Raw genomic sequence first — 12,388 nt, forward strand, 5'->3', positions numbered from 1 at the left:
AAGAGGAAGACACACAGAGGAAAGACCATGTGAGGACGTGGTGAGAAGGCAGCTGTCTGCAAGCCATGGAGAGAGGTCTCTGGAGAAACCAACCCTGCTGACATCTTGATCAACTTTCAGCCTCCAGAATTGCGAGAAAATACATTTCTGTTATTTAAGCCCAGTTTGTAGTATTTGGTTAAGGCAGCCCTTGCCAAATAATAATAGTTTTAGACTTTAATTAGACCTCCTGTTCATAGTTGTTATTTAATTTTTAATTCCTAGGATTAAAACCATATCCTAGGAAACCCTCACAATTGTCACATGGGGATTCTTGTCTCCACAGCAGCACACCACTCTGGAATTTATGGGTTAATAATTCTTGGTTAGGTGCACCCGATTGCTTCTCCAACACCACCCCAGCCCTTTAGAGCCCCCACCCTCCCTGCTGTGCCCTGCCACCACTCTCTGGATGCACCTGCCTTCAGTCCCCTTGGCTCCTCCACATGTGGGATTCAGATAACATCAGAAATTCAGCCCTAGCTCTGCTTAACATGGCCTCGGACATGTGGCCAGGCTCCTGTGGTATCTCTTTTTTTTTTTTTTTAGGAAGATTAGCCCTGAGCTAACATCTGCTGCCAATCCTCCTCTTTTTGCTGAGGAAGACTGGCCCTGAGCTAACATCCATGACCACCTTCATCTAGTTAATATGTGGGACACCTCCCACAGCATGGCTTGCCAAGCAGTGCCCTGTCCGCACCCGGGATCCAAACCAGCAAACCCTGGGCTGTCAAAGCAGAATGTGCGAACTTAACCTCTGCGCCACCGGGCCGGCCCCTGTAGTATCTTTTTAGTGGTGAGTGGAACGATCTAAGGACTCATGTCAGTGACTCTCATTACACAAGTCAGGCACTAACCCCTCTCACCCAGGGAAGAAGCAGGAGTGCACACATCACAAGTCTAGTCGTGTCCCACAGTCCCCACAGGGTGGACAGGCGGAGCAAACAGAGAGTGCAGGAGTTTAATTTGGGGGAATTGAGTTGACTCCTGCAGATATCTTAGTGAAATGCTAGCTAGAGTTCCGTCTTAGTCATTAGCATTGGCAGAAACATTCTTCACCTCACAATTTACGTATATACATATATATTTGTAAACTGTAAAGTACCACCTAAATCAATATTTTTTTAAAAGATTGGCACTGGAGCTAACATCTGTTGCCAATCTTCTTCTTCTCCCCAAAGCCCCCCAGTATGTAGTTGTATGTTCTAGTGGTGGGTGCCTTTGCTTGTGCTATGTGGGACGCCACCTCAGCATGGCTTGATGAGCAGTGCCATCTCCGTGTCCAGGATCCAAACCGGTGAAATCCTGGGTCACTGAAGTGGAGCACACAAACTTAACCACCTGGCCACGGGGCTGGCCCTAAATCAATATTAATCATTAACTACTGCAAGGTCAAATACTGATAATGTGTCAGGAACAAGGATGGCTTAAAACACTTTGACCCTGGAGGTCCCAAAAAGAGAAAACATTTCTCGTAGCTTTAATTGAAACCCTGCGATGGGGATTTACATGTATTTGCTTCTTTAACCTCTACCATAACCCTGCTAGTTATAGACAAGTTATTCATTTTATGAGTGACATGAGCTAGGTTCAGAAAGCTTGATTAAAATGACAAAATCATGAGGCTAGAAAATGACAGAGCCAGAACTTGAACTTAGCTCTGCCTGTCTCTGAATCTCAAATTCCTAAACCTGGTGGTCTTGAGGGGTGGCCCCCAGACTCTAGCTTTACCTGGATATGTCACCTCTCAGATCAGTGATCAGAGACACCTCTTCTTATCACAGTGCTTCCCAGTGCAGCCTATTTACACAGTCTTCCATGCCCAGGTTCTCCCACCGCAGGGGTCCTCAAGGGTGCTCAACCAACTTCCCCAAATCAGCCGCAACTTTCCTCTGCTTTACATGTCAGTTTCACCACGCAAAAAAGTCTCAGGCCCCTCTGACCTTTCAGCATGGCTGATGACCAAGCCTCAAGCCCACAGGATAATACTATCTCCCCATCCCACAGCTGCATCTGTCATAGCCCCCACTGGGTTTTATAACTGACATTTATCACTTGACCCAGGTGGCTGGGACAGCTGGCCTCCTTTGGACAAAGCAGGCAAGCTGCAGGGTGCTCCTCTCCTACTGCCCCGCATGTATGCACTCACGGAGAGGGCCAGGGGAGGGCCAGTATCAGCTCACAGTCACAGATTTCTCACAAGGTTAGTGCCTTAGGGAACAGGAGAGCATGGCTTTCCTGACTCCAGAGTTGAGGGCAGTACCTGCTGATGGAAGGGCATGCCTGATGAGTTCCCTGTCTGTTCCCTAGGGTGTCTGCCTTGTGTGGTCACACTCCTTTGGCAAGCTGTTCTCGGCCTTGTGACTTGACAAAGTCTTTCCCTCTCTGGGTGTCAAAAGATTCATTTGTGATGAGAGGCAGTGTCTGTCAGAAGAACAAATGAGGCCTGGAATGAACCATCAGGCAGAGGGACAGCTTGACTGACTCTGCGGTCTGTTGCAGGCAAAGAGGGTGAGAAAACCGCCACTGCCAAACAATGCAAATGGACCCTTGGAAAAGTAGAAGGGGATGTGAGGCACAGCTGAGGGAAATGGGGACCACTGCCTTCACTGGCAAATGATCACTGGAAGAGTGTGCCCCACACCATCAGAGCCCTGCTGACCCGATACTCAGCCATCGTGAGGGTCACTGCGAGGCCACAGGCACCAGTCACAAGGCGTGTGTAGTTGGAGTGATGGGCTTAAATAAAGGCAAGAGGGCTCCTAAAGGGGTGAGAGTCAGCAGGAACTTTGGGAAAGGTCAGGGACTTGGGGATGGTGTGAGTGGTCCATGACACTCTCTTCAGATTCCCAAGATGCCAGGTGTCTGGATTACAGCCACCTCCACACCCCACCAAAGCAGCCACTGCCACCCCCCCCACCCTTTCTCTCACCACTGCCAATAATATCTCAGCATAGGCCCAATAGAGCGGTGAAAGCTGGGTCCCCAGGTCACATCTGTGGCCTCTGAACCAGACCTGGTTTCATGGGGAAGGGGGGCATGAGGCAGGATGAAATCCACTGAGGCATGGGTGGTGAGGATCCCTGAGTCCCATTCCAGTGTATGGTCATGGCAACTGACAATCTCTGGACCACAAGACAGTCCTTCCAAGACCAGGCCAGAGGCAGCCTGTTCCCTGGTCCCAAAACCTGGGGTACCCAGCTCCTCCCAGGGCAACACAGGAAATGATGGAAGGCCTGTCTCACCACTCACATCCTTCTCCCCACCACTGCCGAGACAATCAACCTCCCTCAGGAGGAAGGACATGGTCGGCAAGGACCCGGATGAAGCTGGTGCTACCTCCCATGTCAGGCACATGACATGCACAGGAGCTTCCTCCCAAAACAGGGGCAATGACACCTCCCAGAAAACCTTCAGGACTCAGGGCCCTTTCCTCTGTCCTTGCCCCACTGACAGAGTCTTGGCCCAAATGAGTGGGACAGTCAGCCTCCTTTGGGTATATCAGGCAAGCCCTAGGGTGGTCTCCCTCCGCCCCTCCTCGGTAGACTCAGGGAGTGGGCCAGGAGAGGGCTTCTCTCAGCCCTTCTTGTCAGGTATCTCCCAAGGGGAGCACCCTAGGCAGCAGCAATGCAGGCTTTCCTCAGTCCAGAGTGGAGGGTGGGAACCGCTGATAGGAGAGCATGCCTGTGGGTTTCCCCTTCGTTCCCTGGGTGGCATGCCTGTGCTGCCACACTCCTTTGGCAAGCCTTTCTCAGCCTTCTGACTTGACACAGCCTTTCCAACTCCTGGGGAAAAAAGGTTCATTCGTGATGAGAGGCTGTGTTTTTTCCAGCAATAAGTGAGGATGGGGATGAACCAGCTGGCACAGGGAGAGTCTTGCTGCCCTTCTGGGTCAGATGTGAGCAAACAGGGCTGGAAAATCTCTTCCAAGGAGGCAGCAGTGACCTGAGCGGAACGGGGGAAGGGGATGTGAAACACAGCTGAAGGAAAGCAGGCAAGCCAGAGTGCACCTCCCCCTGTGCCCTGTGGCTGTGCACTCAGGGAAAGAGCCAGGAGAAGGTGTCTCTCTGCCCTTATTCTAGGATTTCTGGCAAGGGTAGTGCCCCAGGCAGCAGGACATCAGGCTTGTCTGACTCCTGGAGCTGAGGGTGAGTCCTGCTGAGGGAAGAGCTTGCATGGAGGGCTCCTGGTTTGCTCCCTAGGTGGCCTGTCTGCCTTGCCACACTACTGAGCAAGGCATTCTGGGACTTCTGAATAGACAGGGCCTTTCCTCCTCCTGGAGTCAAAGGGTTCATTTGTGATGTGGGGCTGTGATTTTTCTACCAGTCACTGAGGCCTGGAATGAGCCAGCTGGCAGAGAGACAGCCTGGGTGTCCTCCCCTAGTCGTTGTTGGAAAACAGGGTCAGAAGGCCTCCCCCGTGAGAAGGCCAGCAGCCACCTGAGCCGAAGGTCAGAAGGGGAGGTGAGAAACAGGAGAAGGAAAGGTGGACCCTAGTTCACCTTTGAACATTTCTACCCCAGGAGGAGGGAAGACTGTGCCTAGTCTGTCAGAAGGCCTGGAGCTCCTTGCAAAGAAGAGCGGCACAGCAGACTGGCCACCTACGTAACGGATGGGGCATCCCCCCAGGTAAGTGCTTGCACTGGGAGGACCCACCCACATGCCACTCTGGGGCAGAGGGAGAGGAGAACCCTATAACTTGCCGACTTTCCCAAAGAGGGCCAGCCAACGCAGCCCCTCGAGCCAAGACGGTGTCCATGGGACTGCTAGGAAGGAAAGAGCCCTGGGTCCAGAAAGTTTTCGGTGAAGGGTCATCAGCTCTATCAGAGGTAGAAGCTGCTGGAATTCTGGTGTGCCCGACCTGGGAGCTGCTGCCCGCCGCACCCGGGTCCTTAGTGCCCTGCCTGGGCTCCCCAGGGAGGATGCCAGACTTAGTCTTGGCCTTGGCCTGAGGGATGCCTGCGGTGATGGGGGCGTTCCACAGTTGCCTGGGCTTCCCTGGGAGAGTCAGAGATCCCTGGGTGGTGGCCTTATGGAACGGGCCACCTCTGGCCAAGTCTAGGGGAGGGAGCCGCCTCAGGGTCGAGATGGGTGGTGGCCAGCATCATCCTCACCAGGAGCAGCCCTCGGGGATCTTTCGCAGGGATTGTGTCACGCCCCGCCTTCCCCGTCGGATGCTATCCTCCTGCACCCAGATCCAGGTTGGAGGCCACGGATGACGCCTGGAAACTGCCTTTCAGCACCCTGTCTGGCCTTCCCTGCGCCTTGTAGGGCAGCGGTGGGAGAAAAACCTGTAGGGACGGCTGGACGTTGGCTTCGTGGGCTGCCACGTGGGCATCCAGAATCTTGGGGACCTGAGGAGAGGAGGGCAGGTGCACCCATGGCCTCTCTACCTCCCCGACCTGACCTAGGGTTCTGACTGACTCTCACGACTGTGGGAGCCCTGCTCCCTGGCCTGAGGACCATTCCTCCCACTGTGCATGCACGGGTGGGAGGGAGGGGTGGGGGGAGGAATCCGGCCTCTGGCCTCACTGGGAGCCCCGCACTGGGTGGGGGGGATCTGGCGGGGTGGGGGCGCCCTCTGGCGGAGGCCCCGTGCAGCTGCCAGGGAGCTGGGGTTCCCACTTCCTTCAGGGCTTCTCATGACCCTTTCCCCTCTCTGCTCAGGTAGCTGCTTTCCTCCTTGGAAGAGGTTTTCTGGCCCTGTTTGCTCCCAACTGACCCAGAAGGGCAGCAAGACTCCCTGTGCCAGCTGGTTCATCCCCATCCTCACTTATTGCTGGAAAAAACACAGCCTCTCATCACGAATGAACCTTTTTTCCCCAGGAGTTGGAAAGGCTGTGTCAAGTCAGAAGGCTGAGAAAGGCTTGCCAAAGGAGTGTGGCAGCACAGGCATGCCACCCAGGGAACGAAGGGGAAACCCACAGGCATGCTCTCCTATCAGCGGTTCCCATCCTCCACTCTGGACTGAGGAAAGCCCGCATTCCTTCTGCCTAGGGTGCTCCCCTTGGGAGATACCTGACAAGAAGGGCTGAGAGAAGCCCTCTCCTGGCCCACTCCCTGAGTCCACCGAGGAGGGGCGGAGGGAGACCACCCTAGGGCTTGCCTGATATACCCAAAGGAGGCTGACTGTCCCACTCATTTGGGCCAAGACTCTGTCAGTGGGGCAAGGACAGAGAAAAGGGCCCTGAGTCCTGAAGGTTTTCTGGGAGGTGTCACTGGCCCTGCTGGGGGAGGGAGCCCCTGGGTGTGTCATGTGCCCGACATGGGAGGTAGTGCCTGCTTCATCTGGGTCCTTGCTAGCCATGCCCTGCGTCCCAAGGGAGGTTGATGGTCTCGGCAGTGGTGGGGAGAGGGATCTTCGTACCTCACAGAGACCTCCCCTAATCTAAGAGATGCCCTCTGAACTCAGAGAGACCTCTCCTGACCTCACAGAGCCCTCGCCTGACCTCAGAGACACCCCATCTGACCTCACCTGGATCTCCCCTGACCTCACAAAGAAACCCTCTCACCTCACAGAGACCTACCAAGACCTCACAGAGACCCCTTTCTGTCCTCAAAGGGCCCTCCTATGACCTCAAAGAGACCTACTCTGATGTCACATTCTCCGCTGAACTCATAGAGACCCCCTCTGACCTCACAGAGACATCCCCCTGACCTCACAGAGATGTCCAACATCACAGACACCCCATCTGATCTCATAGAGATGTCAAGTGACCTCAGAGACCACCTCTGACTACAGTGACCCCTTCTCTGACCTCAAAGAGAACCCTGGTGATGACACAGAAACATCCCCTGACATCATAGATTCCTCCCCTGAACTCAAAGACCTCCCTGACCCCAGAGACATCCCTGATCTCATAGGGACCTCCTGTGACCACACAGAGAACTCCTCTGAAATCACAAAGACTTCCTCTGACATCAAAGAGACGTTAGCTGACCTCAGAGACCTACTGTGACCTCACAGGGACCTCCCCTGACTTCACAGAGACCCCACTTGGCCTCACAGAGACCTCCTCTGTTCTCAAAGAGATGCCATCTGACCTCACAAACTCATCCTCTGGTTTCATAAAGACACACCCTGACCTCAAAGAGACCCCACAGAGACTTCTCTGACATCACAGGGACCACCTTTGACATCACAAAGTCCTTCCTGACCTCACAGTGACCCCCTCTAACCAAACAGAGACCCCCCTGACCTCACAGAGACCTCCTTGATCTCACAGAGGTCTGCTCTGACCACACAGAGACCTCCCCTGACCTCACAGAGAGCCCTCTGACTTCACTGAGGCCTCCTCTGACCTTGCAGATAGCCCCTCTGACCATACACATACCTCCCTTGCCCTGATGATGACCCGCTCTGACACACGGAGACATCCCCTGATCTCACAGAGACCTCCATGACCTTGCTGAGACCCCATCTCACATCAAGAGACCTCCCTAACCTCACAGAGACCAACTGTGCCCTCACAAAGACCTCCCGTGACCTCACTGAGAAACCCTTTGACCTCACAGAGACCTCCCCACACCTCATAGAGACTCCCTCAGATGACACAGAGACCTCACATCACCTCACAGTGATGTCCTCTGGGCTAGCAGAGACCTCCTGCGAACTCAGATAGACCACTTTGACCTCAGGGAGAACTCCCCTGACCTAAAAGAGAACTCCCTGACCTAAAAGACCTCCCCTGACTGCACAGATACCTCCCCTGAGCTCACAGAGACCTCCCTGACCTCAGAGACCTCAGTGGCATCAGAGACCTCCACTGAACTCAGAGACATCAAGTGAGCACAAAGAGACCTCTCTGATCTCAAAGACACCTCCCTGACATCAAAGAGACCTGTGTGAGGTCACAGAGACATCCAGTGATGTCACAGAGACCACTCTGACCTCACAGAGACCTCATGTGACCTCACAGAGACCTCCAGTGACCTCAAAGAGACCATCTTTATCCTCAAAGAGACCTCTCCAACCTCACAGAGACATTCTCTGAACACACAGAGACCTCCCTGCCCTCTGAGACATTCTCTGATCTCACAGAAACCTCCCCTGACCTGGAATAGACCTCCCCTGTCTCACAGAGACCTTGCCTGACATCACAGATACCTCCCTGTCTTTGAGGACCGCTCCTGACCTCAGAAAGACACCCTCTGATCTCACAGAGACCTTCCCTGACCTATAGAGACCCACTTTTATCTCATAGAGACCTCCCCTGATGTCACATAGACCTCCCCTGAACTCACAGAGGCCTGCCTGAACTCACAGAGATCTCCTTGATCTCAGAGACCTCCCATGACCTCACAGATACCCACTCTGACCTCACAGAGAGCTGATCTTGCCACACAGAACTTGGTCTGACTTCACAGAGACCTCCCCTGACATCACAACATGCTCTCTGACCTCACTGTGACAAGATCTAATCTCACAGAGACCTCTGATCTCACAGAGACCTCCTTGAAATCACAGAGGTCTCTCCTGACCTCACAGAGACCTCTCTGCCATCTGAGAAACACCCAGATCTCACAGAAATCTCCCCAGACATCAGATAGGCCTCCCTTCTCTCACAGAGACCTCGCCTACCATCAGAGACACATCTCTGTCCTCACAGACCTACCCTGACCTGAGAGACAGCCCCTCTGACCTCACAGAGATATCCCTTACTTCACAGAGACATCCTTGACTTCACAGAGACCTCTCCTACCTCACAGAGACTTTACTTGACTTCATAGACACACCATCTGGCCACAAAGAGACCTCCCCCTAACTCACAGAAAGCCCCTCTGACCTCATTGAGACCTCCCCTGGCCTCACAGATACACACTCTGATGTCACAGAGACCTCCCAAGACCTCACCGAGAACTCCCATGACCCCACAGAAACCACCTCTGACCCCACAGAGTACTCCCTGACCTCACAGAAGCCACAGCTGACATCAAGAGACCTCTCTGACCTCAGAGAGACAACCCTGACCTCAGAGAGACAACCCTGACCTCAGAGAGACATCCCCTTACATCACAGAGACCTACCCTGATCTCACAGAAACCTCCCCTTATATCATAGATATCTCCTCTGACCTCACAGAGAATTCCTCTGACAACACACAGACCTCTGCTGACCTCGGAGACCTCACATCCCCTCGCAGAAGCCTCCTTTGAACTCAGAGAACTCCCTTGATTTCAGAGATCTCCCTGACCTGACAGAGACCTCCCATGAAGACACAGAGAACTGTGGGGGACTGGAATTGGCCATCCCAAGATACGTCTCTTTAGCATGAGGATTATTTTGGGCTGGTTAATTTTAAAAACTGCAGACATGGGGGCTGGCCCGATGGCCAAGTGGTGAGTTTGCGCGCTCCTCTTCAGTGGCCCAGGGTTTTGCTAGTTTGAGTCCTGGGTGTGAACATGGCACCGCTCATCAAGCCATGCTGAGGCAGCATCCCACATGCCACAACTGGAAGGACCAACAACTAAGAATACACAGCTGTGTAGAGGGGCGCTTTGGGGAGAAAAAGGAAAAATAAAAAAAAATTTAAAAATCTTTCAAAAAACTGCAGACATGAGAGAAACTCTGAAAAGTAGAATTTACTTACCCTCTGTTAAGAGATATTTACATTTGTAAAGGAAATCTCCATCTGTAAAGATATCTCCCTTTCTGTACCAGGAAGAAGGGGGATGACCTTATCTCTAGAAACTCTTATCAATGCAGAAGGCAAGGACTTATATCTGTATATAACCTTACTCTTGTGTACTGTGCTTTTCTGACAATCTCCCATAACTGACTCCCTCCACCCCCAACATCCTCCTTTGTCTTTAGCTGAAGATGGTATTTAAGGTGAGGTCTCTCCCATGTATACATGTTATAAAGCTTTAATTTTCTCCTGCTATTCTGTCTCATGTGAATTTAATTCATTGTACAGCCAGAAGGACCCAGAGTGGATGGAGGAAATGTCTTCCTCCCCTGCAGAACTCTGACCTCACAGAGATGACCCTGAACTCAGAGACCTGCATGGCCACCCAGAGACCTCCCCTGACATGAAAGACCACCCATGATAAAACAGAGACAACATCTGTCCTCACAGAGACTCCCTCTGACCTCACAGAGGCCTCCCCTGACCTAACAGAGAACTTCCCTGGCCACATGGCTCTCCCATGTGATCAGAGGCAACCCCTCTGACCTCACAGAGACCAAATCTGACCTCATAAAGACCTGCCCTGACCTCACAGAGACACCCACTTACCTCACAGAGACCCACCCCTGAACTCATGGGGAGTGCCCCTGACCTCACAGATACCTCCCCTGACCTCACATATACCCCCTCTGACCTCACAGAGTCCTCCCTTGAATTCACAGTGACCCTGTCAGAACTGACAGGGACCTGCCCTTATCACTGACTAGTTGTCCTGAGGAACTCAAGAGTGGGTTTACAAGAATTTAACTTTTTCCAAATTTTTTCCTTTTGTTATGTTAAGAAGATGCCATCACCAACCTCCTGGTGCCAGACCAGACCTTCCCACAAGAGCTACATGTATGACCTTTGCCTTATTTTTAATGCTAAGTTCTCTCCAGGAGGAGCGTAGGCCTTGTTACCATCACCTGCAGTGTGTGTGGAAGCATGCTTTCTATCTGAGTCTGTGCAAGAGGATACTCACCTCTCCCTTTTGAATATTCATTCCCCATCTGAAATAAATGTCCCTCCTTCCCTTTGTCTGGGGACACCATGACTCTGGAAATGATTCCTCATGGTCTCCTATTTGCTGCAAATATAGCTTACTTTGTGAGACAACTACTTCTGGTAGAGAGTCTGATGTAACTCACCAGGATGGAACGCGTTTTGCTTTCAGTAACAAATTGGCACCCAATATCGGGTTTGCCTCTTTGTGGTGCTCATGTTGCCAGCTTGATGTCTCCGCCCCCTCGGGAGACCCAGCAGCAGCTGCACTGAGCGCGTTGCTCTGTGGATCTTTCAATGGAGGTGAGTGGCGCCAACCGCACAGCATGGCTATAAGATTTATTTCTTTAAGTTGCCTCATAAAGTCTTCCTGTTAATGTCTGGCTTCAGGGTTTGAGTCCCATCTGGGGGTAGCCTGGCTCAGGGGAGTGAGAGTCCCCTCTGAATGGAAGGATTGCATGACCCAGCTACTCAGGATGGGACGATGCTTGGCTCTGGTGAAACAGGAGCAATCCCTGTTGACTAGTCTAGGGTTCCGGATCCCTCTGGAGAATGAATCTCCTCTGGAATGATGAGGTGGGGCTTTTAGGCTCCCACCCGAAGTCACTGAGTCTGTCTTTGTGTTATGTCTGTGATCGGAGAGGGGTCCCCTTAGATGCGGTCAAGCCCCCTCTGGAGTTGGTGAGTCTGTTTTTTTGTCATTGGTTTTTGTTGAGGATGCTCGACATCAATCTTGTTTGTCCACAGTCTGGCTTTTCTGGACTCCTAGGTCTCTTTCCTTGCCCTCCCTATCACTGACCCCTGGGTGAAACCCAGTATTCACCCAGTATTATTTTCCCTTTTCCGGCACTTGGTTCTGGCATGTCCGGCAGGTAGTTTCTGCGAATCAGGCACCTGGTTCTGGCGTATCCAACAGGTGGTTCTGGCGTGTCTGGCAGGTGGTTCCAGCATGCCTTGCAGGTGGTCCAGTCGTGTCTGGACCCTGGTTTTGGCGTGTGCGACACATGTTTCTGGAGTATCCGTCCGGTGATTCCAGTGCATCCAGCAGGTGGTTCTCGCAAATCTGGCAGGTGGTTCTGGCGTGTCCAGCAGTTGGTTCTGGCGTGTCGGGCACCTGGTTCCAGTGTGTCTGGCAGGTGGTTCCGGACCATCCGGCAGCAGGTTGTACTGTGTCCCCTACCTGATTCCCACTTGTGTGGGGGGTGGTTCCGGTGTGTCTTAATGGTGGTTCCAGTGTGTCCGGTGGGTGATTCCAGCATGAGTCCTGGGTGGTTCTGGTGTATAAGGAGCTTGGTTCTGTCATATCCAGCAGGGAATCTTGGCTTGTCCGGCAGGTGGTTCCAGAGAGTCAAGCAGTTGGTTCCAGACTGTCGGGCAGGTGGTTCAGGTGTGTCCAGCAGGTAGTTCAGGCCTGTCTGGAAGGTGGTTCCGGCGTGTCTGACACCTGGTTCTGGCATATCTGACAGGTGGTTCCGCCGTACCCGGCGTGTGGTTCCGAAGTGTCTGTCAAGTGGTTCAGGCATATCCGGCAGGTGGTTCAATCTTGCCTGACACGTGGTTCAGTTTTGTCTGGCAGGTTGTTCTGGCATATCCGGTGGGTGCTACTGGCTTATCATTCAGATGGTTCCGGCGTGTCAGGCAGGGGGTTCCTGTGTGTCTGGCATGAGCTTCTGGGATGTC

The 12,388-nt window shown here is 52.9% G+C and overlaps 1 long non-coding RNA gene across 2 annotated transcripts; it reads left to right on the forward strand.

Annotated features, from left to right (window-relative positions):
• Positions 1 to 4,428: 4,428 nt before the first annotated feature.
• LOC139043602 (uncharacterized) lies at positions 4,429 to 5,857 on the forward strand. Of its 2 annotated transcripts, none has more exons than XR_011500684.1 (3): positions 4,429 to 4,667; positions 5,182 to 5,410; positions 5,706 to 5,857. It is a non-coding gene; the product is annotated as an uncharacterized lncRNA (long non-coding RNA). The 2 variants fall into 2 exon arrangements; XR_011500685.1 differs by having other exon boundaries at positions 5,710 to 5,851.
• The last annotated feature ends 6,531 nt before the right edge of the window (positions 5,858 to 12,388 follow it).

Source organism: Equus asinus, unplaced genomic scaffold (assembly GCF_041296235.1).
Source record: "Equus asinus isolate D_3611 breed Donkey unplaced genomic scaffold, EquAss-T2T_v2 contig_3, whole genome shotgun sequence".
Taxonomy (NCBI): domain Eukaryota; kingdom Metazoa; phylum Chordata; class Mammalia; order Perissodactyla; family Equidae; genus Equus; species Equus asinus.